The sequence below is a fragment of the Lotus japonicus genome, chromosome 3 (genome assembly GCF_012489685.1).
Source record: "Lotus japonicus ecotype B-129 chromosome 3, LjGifu_v1.2".
Lineage (NCBI taxonomy): Eukaryota > Viridiplantae > Streptophyta > Magnoliopsida > Fabales > Fabaceae > Lotus > Lotus japonicus.
Genome location: NC_080043.1, coordinates 48,812,583 through 48,828,714, shown reverse-complemented (window position 1 = coordinate 48,828,714; position 16,132 = coordinate 48,812,583).

Here is a 16,132-nt window from a genome sequence, read left to right as displayed (position 1 = left end):
AAATCATAGCTAATATGTAAGTTGCCCTAACCTCGAGCTGATCCAGTCTCGTAATCAAAGTTTTCTTCAAGCAAATGCTCTGAATATTCCAAAGTTCCGTCAACTGAACCTCGGAGAAAAACAAAGCAGAATCCAAACAAAATCGATTAGTTCAATCGCAAAACAACACATAAACGATAGACAAAGCATTAAAGCTTCAGAATACGACAATCGGGTACGAAAAGACAAGTTTTCGAAAACGAAAACTCCCCCCCTAAAGGAATAGCTCTCGACCATTAAGGAAAAAGAGCTCCGGCTCTTTTTCTTCGATCAAACCTGTTTACAAGGTAGTTTTAGGGTAAAACTAAGGCAAAGAAACTGTCGGAACAATTTTCGGACAATCGGATCGAAATACGGTCGTTCAGGGGCATTTTGGTCCAAAATAATAGCTCAAAACCTCAAAGTTATCATTTCGGAAAACAAATTAGACAGCAATGATCCTAACGACATCCGTGGCAACAAATCCTAAAGGCATGAAGTCAGATTACGGCTTTTCGACAATAAAGTTTCGAAATGTGAGACAAAAAGGGTTTTGAATCAGTTTTTCAGATCTTTGACAACTGGATCGCAATCGGCGATTACTGACAGAGGTTTTAGACTCTTGGGAACGTAGGGAAGATAACCCAAGCAAGAAATCAGAGAAAACAGACAGTTTTACAAAAAGCTCAAAACTGTGACCACAGAAACGACTTCAGAAACGCAGTAGAAACAGTAATCAGAGGTAAGAATCATGCTAGTTACCTCAGTAGCTTGAAGTAGGGACGAACTGCACGAAGATTGGTCGAGTTTTCGCGAAATTTTTCTCCCCCAAGCTCTCCTCAAACTCGCGGCCCCAAGAGAAGGAAAATGGAAGATATTTTGATTTTCGAGCTTTTTATAGGCAGGCGAAATCGCGGGAAAATGAAAATTTCGCGATTTCGATTTTTGCAGCACGTTCACCGATGAATTCTAAGAGAGATTCTGGAGTCAGAATTCCAGAATTCAAAACAAATATCTATGATTTGGGAAAAACGATATCTAAAATCCCAAAAGCGGTGTAAGTTAATCTGTCTCGAAAAACTGCTTTTTGCTATGATGCTCAAACGACAAAACTTCCTTCTGAAGAAAGATTGGAAACGTCGAAACAAATTTGGCATCATAGACGGAAACTTTGTTAGAAGTCCCGAATAGAAAAAGTCTTCATCCATCGTCAAAACTAGGGTTTCGAAGCAAAGAAATTAGCGTCGTCGGACCTCCGAAAAGTGAAACCTATCGTGCGTACAGTCCACGGTTCCGAAATGAAACGCTGGTCGAAGAAAAAATAAACAGAACCTTTAAATTTTCCGAGAGTTCGAAATCTCACTTAAAACATTACTCTAAAGGCGAATTAGCCTATTCTGGACACGCTCGCCATAAGGCAGGTGTGCAGACGACTCGCACTAATTCCTACAGCGACTACGCAACATTCCTCAAGTAATTCCTGAACTTTCTTCTTCATTAATCTTTCTCAAATATCAAACTCCTGTCACGCTTACACTGATTCTACGCGTGAGTCGGAAATTAACTTGTTCTGAAAATCCAGGTCTTACAGAAACGTTTTCATTAACGAATAACCCATAGGGAGTCTCAATGGGAAAATGATTGCGAAAGACGAGGGAAAAGTCGACTTTGTCATGGGTTTTGGGGAATTGGGGAAAGCCACTGAGGTAAGCTACGGTGACGATTGAAAGTCACCGAGTACTCTAGTACTCTTTCTTTGGAGTTGTGTTGTATTGACCGACACTACACTCTTATTCTAGTACTCTTTCTTTGGAGTTGTGTTGTATTGACCGACACTACACTCTTATTCTAGTACTCTTTCTTTGGAGTTGTGTTGTATAGACCGACACTACACTCTTATTCTAGTACTCTTGTTGTTGGAGTTGTGTTGTATTGACCGACACAACACTCTTATTCTAGTACTCTTGTTGTTGGAGTTGTGTTGTATTGACCGACACTAAACTCTTACTCTAGTACCCTTGTTGTTGGAGTTGTGTTGTATTGACCGACACTAACTCTTGGGCCTTCGAGATTGGGTTTTGAGCTAAACACTTATGTTGTGAGGACGATTCGATGTTTGGCTAACCTTATTGCATCATGCATCATTTGGTGAATAACGGGAATGGTTCACCAATGCATCATTTGGTGAATAACGGGAATGGTTCACCAGTGCATCATTTGGTGAAGAACGGGAATGCTTCACCGATGCATTATTCGATGAGGAACGGGAATGCTTCATCATGCGGTGAATAACGGGAATGGTTCACCAAGAGTGAAGAACGGGAATGCTTCACTAGTGGCGAACGGGAACGCGTCACAAATATCCGGATCATATTGATTGCATTTCACGCGTACATTCACTCTGACTGGAATTGTGTGCTGTTTGATTTATTGAAGCATTGTTAGAGCCAATAACATGCTAGGATTGCTTATATATATATATCAACATATATACCTATACCCCATATCACATGTTGAGTGTATATCTACTTATTTCCGTGAGTTGACCCTAGGGCCTTGGCTTTGGTTTCATGTTTGTGTTTGGGCGGTCGACCTGCTGCCAGATGTCGACGGTGGATTAGGTTTCGATGGTCTCTCCCTCGGGGGGGATCAGGTTTGAGTTGGAGGACCGTACTGACGAGCGTGGACGTCTGACGGAGGGAGTTCTACGACGCATGGAGCTGAGCTTCAACTTGCCGTCTTCAGTTCGCTGTGGACTCGGTTATGTGAGCAGTAATGGGAGGGTAGGTTTTGGCAGGCGTCACATTTTGTGTAGAGCTCTGATTCGTTTTACTTTGGGACAGGGTAGGTTCCCGACGCATGGCTTTTCGTGTGGCTCTTCTATTGAGGGATCACAGTGAGTCTGTCGGACTGTAGGGGTCTTTGCTTAGGCCATTTTGAGGCCGACTTTCTCTTAGTGGATTGTACTTTTAACTTTCACACTTACACTACTGGTTCTGTATATAGTTGCCTGCGGGCATACTACTTCGGAGTCACTGCGAGTGCGCGTGACGAGAGAGTGCAGCTGAGGCTGTACATGTGTATATATTTGTATATTGGTTAGTTAGTGTTGGGTTATGTGTTTATTTTCTATCGCTTTATTTAAAAGGGATCAAACGAAAAAAAATTACCTGTTTTCCGCGTAAAGTTTATTTTTGGTTACTAAAGTGACACCTGGAAATCGGGGTGTTACATTGTGGTATCAGAGCTTAGTCGAGTCTTTTGGGAGTCTTTGGGGAATAGGTCTTCTGTGCTAGGTGGTGTGACTCTACAAAGAGTGAAAATTGATTGTCTGCAGAGAGATTTTCACTCTAATTGTTTGCGTTACTACTTAATCATATTGGATGGTTCGTTTAGTGCTACCGTAGGGTTAGTGCTAAGTGGACGTTTGATGAGGCAGAGGATGGTGGACCTTAACCGGATGGCGGAGGCAATAGCTACACTGATCGAGGCAATGATGAACCAGGCTGCGGAAGACGCTTACATACGCATTGAAGAGGCTGCACGTGAGCATCACCAACGACTGATGGCGACAGCAATGTATCAACAAAGAGGAATGAACCGAACAGGAGCTGGGGGACCAATGAGGTCAGGTTCCCAAGGCTACAACAGAAGGGAGAGCTACCATCAGTGGGGACCGTATCAGCGTCCCGAGGGAAGAGATCTTATCTCAAGAGCGTACGAACCAACGACTGCTGATACTGGAGGGAAGCCAGTTGGAGATAAAGGTGTGACATGTTTTCGTTGTGGAAAGTTTGGGCAATTTGCTAACAAGTGCTCCGTGACTGGACGAAGATGCTTCAAGTGTAACCGAGAGGGGCATCAAGCTGTGAACTGCAAGACACTCCAGGAGGGAACGTCTGACGGTAAGATGAAAGGGAATGATGCTACCGGAGGGACAGGAAACAAGACTTCGGGGAAAACAGTGACGTGTTACAGGTGCAGGAAAGTGGGGGCACTATGCCAGTAGGTGCAAGATCAAGGGAAGTCTATGCTTCAATTGCAACCAACCGGGACATTTCCTCATAGATTGCAAGGCACCCAAGGGCGAATCATCAGGGCATGCTGGGAAAGGAAAACAACTTGCTGCAGAGGAATAGGTTCACACCAGGGAGGGTGCAAGAGTTGAGGAGTTGAACGAGGAAGAACGTGGGGACGATGGTAAGGTTTTAACTATTTTCTTATTCTAGAAATAACTTACTCCTTTATCTTCGAAACGAGTGTGACGCGCCTAACTTGTATTTACTACTTAGACTATGATCTTATGATTATTATCCCTAGTAGGACCTTATTCGAAGTTGCTCGTGATTTAACTATAGAGGTTACACGAGGTCTAGAATAGCACGCTGAGCTAGGGAGTTGTTTTACCGATGCGTCGATAAGGAAGCTAGGATCTCAGGGAGATTCCTTATGGGTACGATACGTAGGATTTTAGGGCGTTTAGTTTTGAAGCGGAGTCGTTAAAGGATCTTTCAACAAAGGGATTCATTCGACCAAGTGTTTCACCGTGGGGAGCGCCAGTGCTTTTAGTCAAGAAGAAAGACGGAAGGTCGAGATTGTGTGTGGATTATCGACAACTGAATAAGGCGACGATCAAGAACAGATACCCGTTACCGAGGATAGATGATTTGATGGATCAATTACGAGGGGCTGCCGTATTTTCCAAGATAGACTTGAAGTCAGGCTATCATCAGATCAGGGTGAAGACTGAGGATATACCGAAGACTGCTTTCGGAACTCGCTATAGACACTACGAGTACCTAGTGATGCCGTTTGGAGTGACGAATGCACCAGCAGTTTTCATGGATTACATGAACCGCATCTTTCATGAATTCTTAGATCAGTTTGTGGTCGTGTTTATTGATGACATACTGAACTATTCAAAGGACGCGAAGGAACATGAAGAACATTTGCGTCAAGTTTTACAAGTGTTGAGAGAGAAAAAAAATTGTATGCGAACCCTTCCAAGTGTGAATTCTGGCTGGAGGAAGTCAATTTCTTAGGTCATGTTATCTCAAAGAAGGGCATAGTTGTGGACCCAACGAAAGTAGAGACTGTTTTGGCTTGGGAGCAACCAAAGACAGTGACTGAGATCAGAAGTTTTGTGGGTTTAGCTGGATATTATAGACGCTTCATTGAGGGATTTGCCAAGATTGTTGGACCTTTGGCTCAACTAACGAGGAAGGATCAACCTTTTGCATGGACTGAGGCGTGTGAATCAAGTTTTCAGACACTGAAGGAACGGTTGACGACGTCACCTGTGCTTATTTTGCCACAACCGGAGGAACCATATGAGGTCTACTGTGATGCTTCGTATCAAGGCTTGGGATGTAATATCAGGATATTTGTGACTACTGAAGGATAGGAACTCATTGTCTGTTCCAGTGGGTTTTTCTAAATTTCCACCTTCGATGTATTAGGCCTGATCAACCTAATATTGAGGGGGTGATATTCGGAATCACAGCTGGTCATGGACTTTGATAGAAGGATGTGTAAGATGAATTTGAATCGATCGAGGATTAGTCTCGGGTTTGGGAGGAAAGTTCGTGTTAAGTAATTGATTTTCCTTGGGCAGGAGTTGTAGCTTTAAGAAATGAATATTCATTTAAAAAGTGTTGGAGAGTTGAAGGATATTAGAGGTCCAAACTTAGTGAAGGTTTAGATTTTAAGCCAATCGATTTGATCACGAACGCGTGAGACATGAAGTCTTGTTAGGTTCTGATCGAGAGACTAATTATTGGATTGATTGGAGGATGATCAAGTTATAGAAAGAAAAGTGTTAGTATTAAGATGAGTACTTGAGGTTTTTATATTTGGACAAGTTTCGTAGAGTTTAAGAGTGAATGGAACTTTGCTATGGATTTCGGTGATGCATGCTGGAGTTAGCAAGTGAATTTTGCTAAGTTGAATGAGAATCCTAGGGTTAAGATTGACTTCGGGAGTTGAAAATCATGTACGAATAAGAGATTTAATGGTGTTAGCGGTTACAATAGTAGTTAAATCTCAGAAGGTTGAAGGATCAGATGATAAAATGACTAGTTAAGACCCTTGAGGTATAGTTATGATTTGATCTTCTAGAGGATAAGTCTCGATTTATGCGAAGTGTTAGGGATTTCAGTAAGTGCAAATTGGTTGGAGTGAGGAAAGTTTTGAGGACGAAGACGATAATAATGGATTGTTAGATATTAAGAGGAGGATTATCTTATAAGTTGTTGATAAATTGATGTTGAAGGGGATAAGATTAGTGAAGGACAAGGAATAAGGACATAAGTCGAGTTTTAATTCAAATGGTGACTAAGTAGAAGATTGATTTCTTGGTGTGTGTAAAGATAGTTACGAAGTTGGAGGTGTTTTAATGGACTAGCGGTTTCCAAGGGGACGATAATAATGGACTGTAGATGAAGATCACGAGGACAAGTTGAGTATTTACTTTGAAATGGCAGAGATGTACCAAGTTTAAGAAGAATTTCGGACGACCGAAAGTAAAGAAGCAAGTGGCCAAGATTGTGCGACTGCACGGAGTTCCAACCGGTATCATTTCAAGCAGAGATCCGACGCAAGTGATCGAGCCAGACGACATGAAGTTGAATGATGGTTTGTCTTTTGAGACGCCAACAGTTAGCAGTGGGGGATAGAAAAGTGAAACAGTTAAGGGGAAAATAGATTGCTTAAGTAAAGGTTATGAGAAACAAGGAGACGGGCAATGCTACATGGGAATTGGAAGACAAGATCAAGGAACTGTATCCCGGACTTTTCACAGAACTCTGAGTTTCGAGGACAAAACTTTCTTTTTGGAGGGGAGTATTGTAAGACCTGGATTTACAGAACAAGTTTAATTTCCGACTCACGCGTAGAATCAGTGTAAGCGTGACAGGAGTTTGATTTTTGGGAAAGATTATTGAAGACGAAAGTTCAGGAATTGCTGGAGGATTGTTCCTTGGTTGTTTTAGGAATTAGTGCGAGTCGTCTGCACACTTGCCTTATGGCGAGCGTGTCCAGAATAGGCTAATTTCGCTTTTAAAGCAACGTATTAAGTGAGATTTAGAATCCTTGGGAAATTTAAAGGTTCTCTTTATTTTTCCTTCGACCAGTGTTTCATTTTGGAACCCTGGACTGTACGCACGATAGTATTCACTTTTCGGAAGTCCGACGACGCTAATTTCTTCGCTTCGAAACCCTAGATTCAATCACTGGATGAAGAATTTTTCTATTCGGGACTTCTAACGAAGTTTCCGTCCGCTTTTCCAGATTTGTTTCGACGTTTCCAATCTTTCTCCAGAACAAAGTTTTGTCGTCCGACATTCACAGCAAAAAGTAGTTTTTCGGGACAGATTAACTTACACCGCTTTTGGGATTTTAGATATCGTTTTTCCCAAATGTTAGAGATTTGTTTTGAGTTCTGGAATTCTGTCGCCAGAATCTCTCTTAGAGTTCATCGATGAACGTGCTGCAAAAAATCGGAATCGCGAAATTTTCATTTTCCCGCGATTTCACCTTCCTATAAATAGCTGAAAAATCAAAATATCTTCATTTTCTTCCATTTGGGGCCGCGGTTCAAGGAGAGAAAAGGGAGAGGAGATTTTCGCCGAAACTTGACCGATCTTCGCGCAGTTCTTTCCTACTTCAAGGTATCGAGGTAACTAGCTTGATTCTTACCTCTGATCATCGTTTCTACTGTTTTCTATAGTCGTTTCTGTGCTCAAAGTTTCGAGCTTTTTGTAAAACTGTCCGTTTTTCCTGATTTCTCTGTTGGGGTATGTTCTCTACGTGCCCAAGAGCCTAGAACCTTCGTCGGTATTCGCCGATATGGATCGAGTTGTCCAAGATCTGAAAAACTGTTTCAAAACCCTTTTTGGCGCACATTTCGAAACTTTACTGTCGAAAAGTCGTAATCTGACTTCGTGCCTTTAGGATTAGTTGTTACGAATGTCGTTAGGATCATTGCTGTCAAATTTGTTTTCCGAAGTGATAACTTTGAGGTTTTGAGCTTTTATTTTGGACCAAAACGCCCCTGAACAGCCGTATTTCGATCCGATTGTCCGAAAATTTTTCCGACAGTTTCTTTGCCTTAGTTTTACCCTAAAACTACCTTGTAAACTGATTAGATCGAAGAAAAAGAGCCGGAGCTCTTTTCCCTTTATGACCGAGAGCTATTCCAAGGGGGGGGGAGTTTTTCGTTTTCGAAAACTTGTCTTTTCGTATCCGATTGTTGTATTCTGAAGCTTTAATGCTTTGTCTATCGTTAATTAGCTGTATTGTGATCGAGCTAATCGATTTTGTTTGGATTTCTGCTTTGTTTTCTCCGAGGTTCAGTTGAAGGAATTTTGGGTTTTGTAGAGCATTCGTGTGAAGGAGGTTTTAACCACGAGACTGGAGCAGCATATGAAGATGCTCCAACAACTTCTGATCAACTTCAGAAGAAGAAAAGAATAGTTGCTTCTCATCCAGAAGAACTGATCATTAGCAACAAAGATGCTCCCGTCAGAACCAGGTCTATGCTCAAACCTTCAGAAGAAACTCTTCTGAGTCTGAAGGGACTTGTTTCTCTCATTGAGCCCAAATCAGTTGATGAAGCTCTTGAAGACAAAGGCTGGATTCTGGCAATGCAAGAAGAGCTAGATCAGTTCACCAAGAATGATGTATGGACCTTAATGCTCAAACCCAAAGATTTCCATGTCATAGGAACTAAGTGGGTATTCAGAAACAAACTGAATGAAATAGGAGAAGTAACAAGAAACAAGGCAAGACTGGTGGCTCAAGGCTACAGTCAACAAGAGGGAATTGATTACACTAAGACCTTTGCTCTTGTAGCAAGGCTTGAAGCTATAAGGCTACTGATCTCCTTCTCAGTAAATCACAACATCATTCTCCATCAGATGGACGTCAAAAGTGCCTTCCTCAATGGCTACATTTCAGAGGAAGTGTATGTCAAGCAACCTCCTGGCTTTGAAGATGACAAACATCCAGAGCATGTCTACAAGCTCAAGAAGTCACTCTATGGATTGAAACAAGCTCCCAAAGCGTGGTACGAAAGGCTCAGCTCCTTTCTTCTACAGAATGAGTTCGTAAGGGGTAAAGGTGAAGAAACTCTTTTCTGCAAAACCTATAAGAATGACATTCTTATAGTTCAGATTTATGTTGATGATATCATTTTTGGTTCTGCTAATCCCTCCTTGTGCAAGGAATTTTCTAAGTTAATGCAGGCTGAATTTGAAATGAGCATGATGGGAGAACTTAAATACTTCATGGGAATTCAAATAGATCAACGACCAGGAGTCACCTATATCCATCAGAAGAAGTACACCTTGGAACTTCTGATGAAGTTCAACATGAGTGACTGCAACATCTCTAAGACTCCAATGCATCCCACATGCATTCTTGAGAAAGAGGAAGTTTCCTCTAAGGTTTGTCAGAAGCTCTATCGTGGAATGATAAGCTCTCTCCTTTACTTAACTGCCTCTAGACCTGATATATTGTTTAGTGTGCATCTCTGTGCTAGATTCCAATCAGATCCTAAAGAGACTCACTTAACTGCTGTTAAGAGGATCCTCAAATATCTGAAAGGAACCACTAACCTTGGCTTGATGTATAGAAAAACATCAGAGTATACACTTTCAGGTTTTTGTGATGCTGACTTTGCTGGAGACAGAGTGGAAAGGAAAAGCACTTCTGGAAGCTATCATTTTCTTGGAGCAAATCTTGTATCTTGGTTAAGCAAAAGACATTACACAATTGCTCTATCAACTGCTGAAACAGAGTATGTCTCAGCTGTCACTTGTTGTACACAAACCATATGGATGAAGAATCATCTAGAGGACTATGGCTTGTCTCTGAAGAAGGTCCCTATTTACTGTGACAACACAGCTGCTATCTCACTCAGCAAGAATCCCATTCTACACTCAAGAGAAAAGCATATAGAGGTAAAGTATCATTATATTCGTGATCATGTTCAGAAGGGCACTCTATCATTAGAGTATGTTGATACTGACCATCAATGGGCAGATATTTTTACTAAGCCCTTAGCAGAAGATAGGTTTCTATTTATTCTTGAAAACCTGAACATGGATTTTTGTCCAGAGTAAGGTTTTCTTCAGAACTTCTGACCCTGGTACTTCTGAAGTCATCAGATGTTACCTCCTTTAGAAGTTACTCAATCAGAAGCACTTAACCCATTGGTTAAACTTCTGTGGTAGACAACAATACACGTGTCACTTCATTTGTGACATAGTTCCTTGAGTCGCGTGGTATATCTTCTATAATGATGACGTCTACTCTCCTCTACTATGCTATTTTCAGACTATATATTTTATAACCGTTGATTTTGCCTTTAATTTCTTAGAAAAACTGTCAACGGTTACCATTAAACCCACTATATGCACTGTCACACACGATCTCCCACTCACTTACACTTACGGTTTTGAAACTCCCGTGTGCATTGCATTCATTCATACTTCTCCCTCCAACATTTCCCCTTTCTCTGAACCCTAAAACCTCATCCTCTAAGAATCATGGGTAAACCAAGGAAACCTAAGGTGAATGTTTCTGCTGCTACCACACAAACTGCAAAAGATCAGGAGAAGCAAAGATTCGAGGAAGCTCAGAAGATTCTGAATGCACCAAATGTAGTCACCTGTGCAAAGAAAGTGGAAGAACTGAATGTGTGCTGCGAAGCAAGAGTTGATTTTGATAATCTTGCTCAACAAGGGTTTGATATCAGGAACCAAGTCGAGTTGCAAGGATGGTCTGGGTACTTCAACAGGCTCGTTGGTCCAATCTATCACAAATTGGTTATCGAGTTCTGGAAAAATGCAGTGTGCAATGACTACTACGTCGTCTCCCATGTACTGGGCAAGAAAATTGTGATCTCTGAAGAATCTATTGCAAAGCTGCTGGGTATGAAGTTCCAGGAGGGAAAAAGGATCAAGAATGTTGAAGCAAATGTCGCTGGAATGAGGACCGTTGTCAACAAGGCGCTCTATGATAACTGGTCTTACGAGAAAACCAAGTACAGCTTTAAGGACTTGAAGTCTGAGATGAAGATTTGGCAAAAGATCTTCATGCACTGCATTCACCCTAGAACTGGAGGAACTGATTACCTGAATGCAACTCAGAAGGTAATCATGTACTACATTTCAACTGGTGAGCTTATATGTCTGCCATTCCTTCTTTTCAATTATCTGAAGGAGTGTGTGGAAAAATCAAGGACCACAACTGGTTCTGAGAACAAGAGATTCATCTCCTACATTCCGTATGGAAGGCTACTGTCAGATATCTTCGTCCAAAACAAGCTTGTTAAGACTCTATCAGATCTTGAACTTCACGAAGATCTGGCCACGATAGTTGGTGATACCCTCAATGGCACAAAGTTAAAGAAAATGCAGATCATTGAGAAGATCAAAGTAGCTCCCAAAGAAGACACTTCTGATGAAGTTCGTCAGAGGAATTACCCCATTGATGACTTTCCTATTTGGTCCAAGAAGGACAATCCAGCATGCATTCTGGAATATGTAAGGATGCTCAGAAGACAAGGAGATCCTATCACCCTTACAGAATTCGTTAACACCCTTCCTGAAAGTCCTCCAAAGCTGACTACCAGGAAATCCAGAAGAGCAACAAGCAGCAAGCCCTCAGATCCTAAGGGCAAAGGGATTCTGATAGAGGAACCTGCAAAGAAGAAGGCTGCTTCCAAGACCGTGATCATCAGGGAAGCATCTTCTGAAAGGTCTCTGAAGAGAACCTCAACTCAACAGCAACAAATGTCTGATTCTGAAAGCTCAGAAGACACATGGGAAGACTTCTCAAGTGAGGAAACTGAAGATGAAGACAGGCCTCTGGCTAAGAGACGCAAAATCATTCTTGAGGAAGAGGAAGATGAGCAGGATGACCATGAGATCATCCAGAATGTAATTCAGGGTATAAGAGACTCCTCAGAGGCTGAAGAATCCACAGATTCTGATGAGGTACACTTGGTAAGAAGAAGAAGCTGCCTCTGAAAGGTCCCCTTCAGCAGAAAGAGACAGTTGCAGAACAAGCTTCTGAATCTGCTTCAGAAGTACAACGTGAAAGAAGATCTAAAAGAACTTCTGATCCAGCAAGGGCTGTCCAACTCACCAGAACCTCACCTATCAGAAGCCATGCTAAGGTAATTACTGAAAGCATTAATTCTGATTCTGCTTTAGTAGTTGTACCTGAACAACCCCTGCCTATATCTACTTCCATGCCCACCTTAACCCAAACAGCACCCACTCAACCTGAAACACAAACTCACACACAAGCTGAACCTCAAGCTCCTATTTCAACCATCCAAACAGCTACCACAGACATTCCTTCCATTCCAATTTACACCTCTTCCACATCCATCCCAACTGAACCAGTACCTCCCTTAAATTCCTTCATTCAAGGCATTATTCAAAGTGAGGCAACTCTAAAGACCTTAGTTCAGCAATTCACTTCCAAGCCAGCATCTACTCCACACACCTTTCTCATAACCCAGACTGGTGAGATCCCTGCTGAGAAAGAGAAGGAAGATGATGATGTCCAAATCCTTGAGCCGCCTTTCAATGTGAAGCCTCTTCAACAAATTGCTTCCAATTTTGAAGATCGGATTCCAGACGCTGCTGAGACCTCCTATGTATCCTTTTCCAATTACTCAGCAGTCAACTCACAGGATCTGAGTTTCACTTCACCTGAGAAGACTGTCACCTCAAGGCAAAGGCCAGATACTATCTCTGAAGCTGAGCATATGGATGAATCAGATCACTCAGGCGTCGAGAAGGATCATGAGATTGATTCCATTCCTACTGAACACATGGAAGAATCAAATGCTTCGAGCTCCAATGCTGCCAGAACTCCTCAGCCTGTTCTGACACTGGCCACCTCTTTCCTCCCTCAGAGTCTTCCTCAACTCATTCAGGAGTTTTCTGCAGAAGCAATCAGAAGGGTGAACTGGCTGTATCAGGTAACTGATAATCAGTTTGATGCTTCTCTTGTTGATAGTCTATGGTCTGCATTTGAGAGTTGGTCAGAAGGAAAAGGTTATGAACTTCAGAAGCAGCTTAGCAGGGAGAAAAGACTCAGAGTTCATGATGCATCTGAGAGGGCCTATGAGCAGAGGCAGAGAGTGTTGCACAAGGTGTGTGAGCCTCTGAGACGAGCTATGGCTGAAAGATCATGTGTTGTCTCTGAATGTACCTCAGAGGATGTTGAGATGGTTTCAGCAGAGGAAGAAGAAGAAAGCACAGATGGTATAGTTATTCTGGAAGATGCAGATGCTGATGAGGTTCTGAAACAAGGGCCGATTCACGTTGATACTGTTATAACTTCAGAAGCTGAAGCTGCCACTCATCAACAAGCATCAGATGTTCCTCCGTCTGCTCCAGCTCTAGAAGTTGCCGTTTTAGCTGCCCGGATCGACAGGATTCAAGATGATCAGCAGCGATTGTTTCAGATGGTTGAGCAACAAGGACAAGCTAAGACTGAGCAAAGCAAGCAGATTGCAGAATCATCAAGCAAAATGGAGGCCATCATGAAGTATCTAATGGAAAACCTTCCCTCCTCTTCCAAGCCATGATTCCTCATCTCTATCATGCATACATTTAATTGTTATGACCGCATTTATTTTATGCTGACTATGTTTAATTATTTCTTATCTGATTCAATGCACCGTGCATTTAGTAACTTACATGCCTTTATGATTTGATAAGTTTTCTGCATGTTTTTCTGTTACCTTTTCTCCTTATAATCTTCGCCATCCTTCCTCTTCATCACAAAGCAATTCACTCCCTCATCATTCTGTTTCATTACTCCTTGTTCAAGAATGACTTCTGTCGATTTGATTTCTGAACTCAAGACTTTGGTATTTGACCAAGTCTTTCCATGGAGTGTTAATCTTTCCTCTTCTGAGATCTCTCAAGCTATTGAGAAGATTGAGCATCTTCTGACCTGTTGGCTCACCTCTCATCAGACTCTCTGTCTTCAGAACCTTCAAGAAGTTCTGACTGACCTCCTCCGTCTGACCAATCGTCGGAAAGACGTTGAAGATCAATTCCAGGGCATTTGCATGCTTCTGGAATATGAAGCAGATAACGATGTAGCGGATCCAGAGGCGGTCCAGGAGAATGTGGCGTTGAAGGAGGAGCTAGCAGCTCAGTTAGCCTCAATTGATCAGGACATTCGTCCCCTCCACCTTCACCTTCTCTCCATGAAGAATTCTCGAGCGTTCCTATTTATCTAGGATTAGTCTTCTTCATTCCTCTCTCTCCCTTGTACTTCTTCTCCGTTCAGTAATAATAACATATTTAGTTGCATCATTTCCTGTTATTGTTATTGTTGTCTGTGTTTTTCACTCTTTTTGATTATGACAAAAAGGGGGAGTACATACATTGGTTTTGATAAATTTTTATATTACATAAAACCAGTAGAGGAGAACAAGTATCAATACTTATAGCACATAGATATTGTCAAGCGTCTCAGATAAGGAATACATTTTGAACTAATCTTGCTTCTAATGCTTTATTCCAATTATATCTGAACAAGACTCTATGTCATTATGTGAGATACGCTAAGTTCTGAAACCATCACTTCTGATGAGTATACATCTCTTCAAGCGTAAATTCTGATCACATAACCAGACTCCGAATCTAGTTTCTTCACAAATTCATCAAGTAATAGATTCAGGGGAGTCAGGGGGAGACCCTTGCTCAGAATCAGGTTTTAACCCAGATTCAGAAAGAGCATTGCAAACCGTTACACAAGGATAAGTTTAATCTCTGATCCTTTTCTCTCTTGTGTATTCAGTTTACTGTGTAAAAATTGTTCATCAAAATACTTGTTTTTGTCATCATCAAAACGGGGAGATTGTAAGATCAAGGTTTGATCAGTGGTTGCATCTCTATATTTTGATGATTACAATTAAGGTTTGTGATGATGAACAATTGTGGTACCCTAACGTTTGTCTTTTTAAGTTGTGACAAACAGGTTCTGAATCTGACCCAAGCCTATTCGTTCAGAAGAAGAAGAACCAAGGGTTACTAAAAAGAGAGCTCTTCATCCTACCATGTTCGTTCTGAACAGTGGCAAAAGCTTCAGAAGCTCTGAAGATGGAAGCTCTCAAGAAGATCTGAAGAACTCAAGTCAGAAGTTCTGAAGGCCAGATGTTCCAGTGGAACGATCCAGATGCAGAAGACTCAAGTTCTGAAGACTTACAAGAAGTTGGTTCTGAAGACCCAAGCTATTCTAGCTCTGACGATCAGAAGTTCTGAGGAACTTGTTCAGAAGCAGAAGTTGCACGGTTAGAGGAATCCAAGCTCCAATCTGACGATGATCAAAAGCTTCATCAACGTTCATCTGAAGCTCCTTCATCTCAAGTCAACTGGTGAAAAGACAGGTCATTATCACAGTACAACGTCGTACAAATCTCAGTATGTCCGCCACCTACCTTGTACAGCCTAGCAGTCTGATATTACAGAATTGCCACTCCAACGGATAAAACCCTAGCAACGGCTACATCACAAGTCTTGGAGTATATAAAGGCTGAAGAAAGAAGAAAGAGGCCGAGAAACTTTGCTGAAAATAATCAACACATACGAACCATTCTCTTAGCATTATTTCTTCACTGTTCTTAAACTTCTGAGTTTACTATTCGCTTGTTAGAAGCACTTATTGTAAACCCGAAACCTTTTACACATTTTGTAAAGTTCATCAAGAGACCAAGGTTGGTCGGATCTTGAGAGGACTGAATCAAGGCTGATTCAGTATTTAGCTAGTCTTAAGAGGATCGGTAGATCAGCTTCTTAAGAGGATACTAGTGAGAAAATCAGTGTATTGTTAGTCACTTAGCAGGTTGCAAAGTACAGTTGTAACACTCATTGATTTTAGTGGATTGCCTTCATCAGAAGGAAGAAAATCACCTTCACAGGTGGACTGGATTAGCTTGAGCTTTTATCTCAAGTGAACCAGGATAAAATACTCATGTGCTTTACTTCCTATTATTCAGCACTTAGTTTTTATCTTTGAGTTTTGAAAAAGCTTAAAAGTATACCCGAGATTCAAAAACTCTATTCAAACCCCCCTTTTA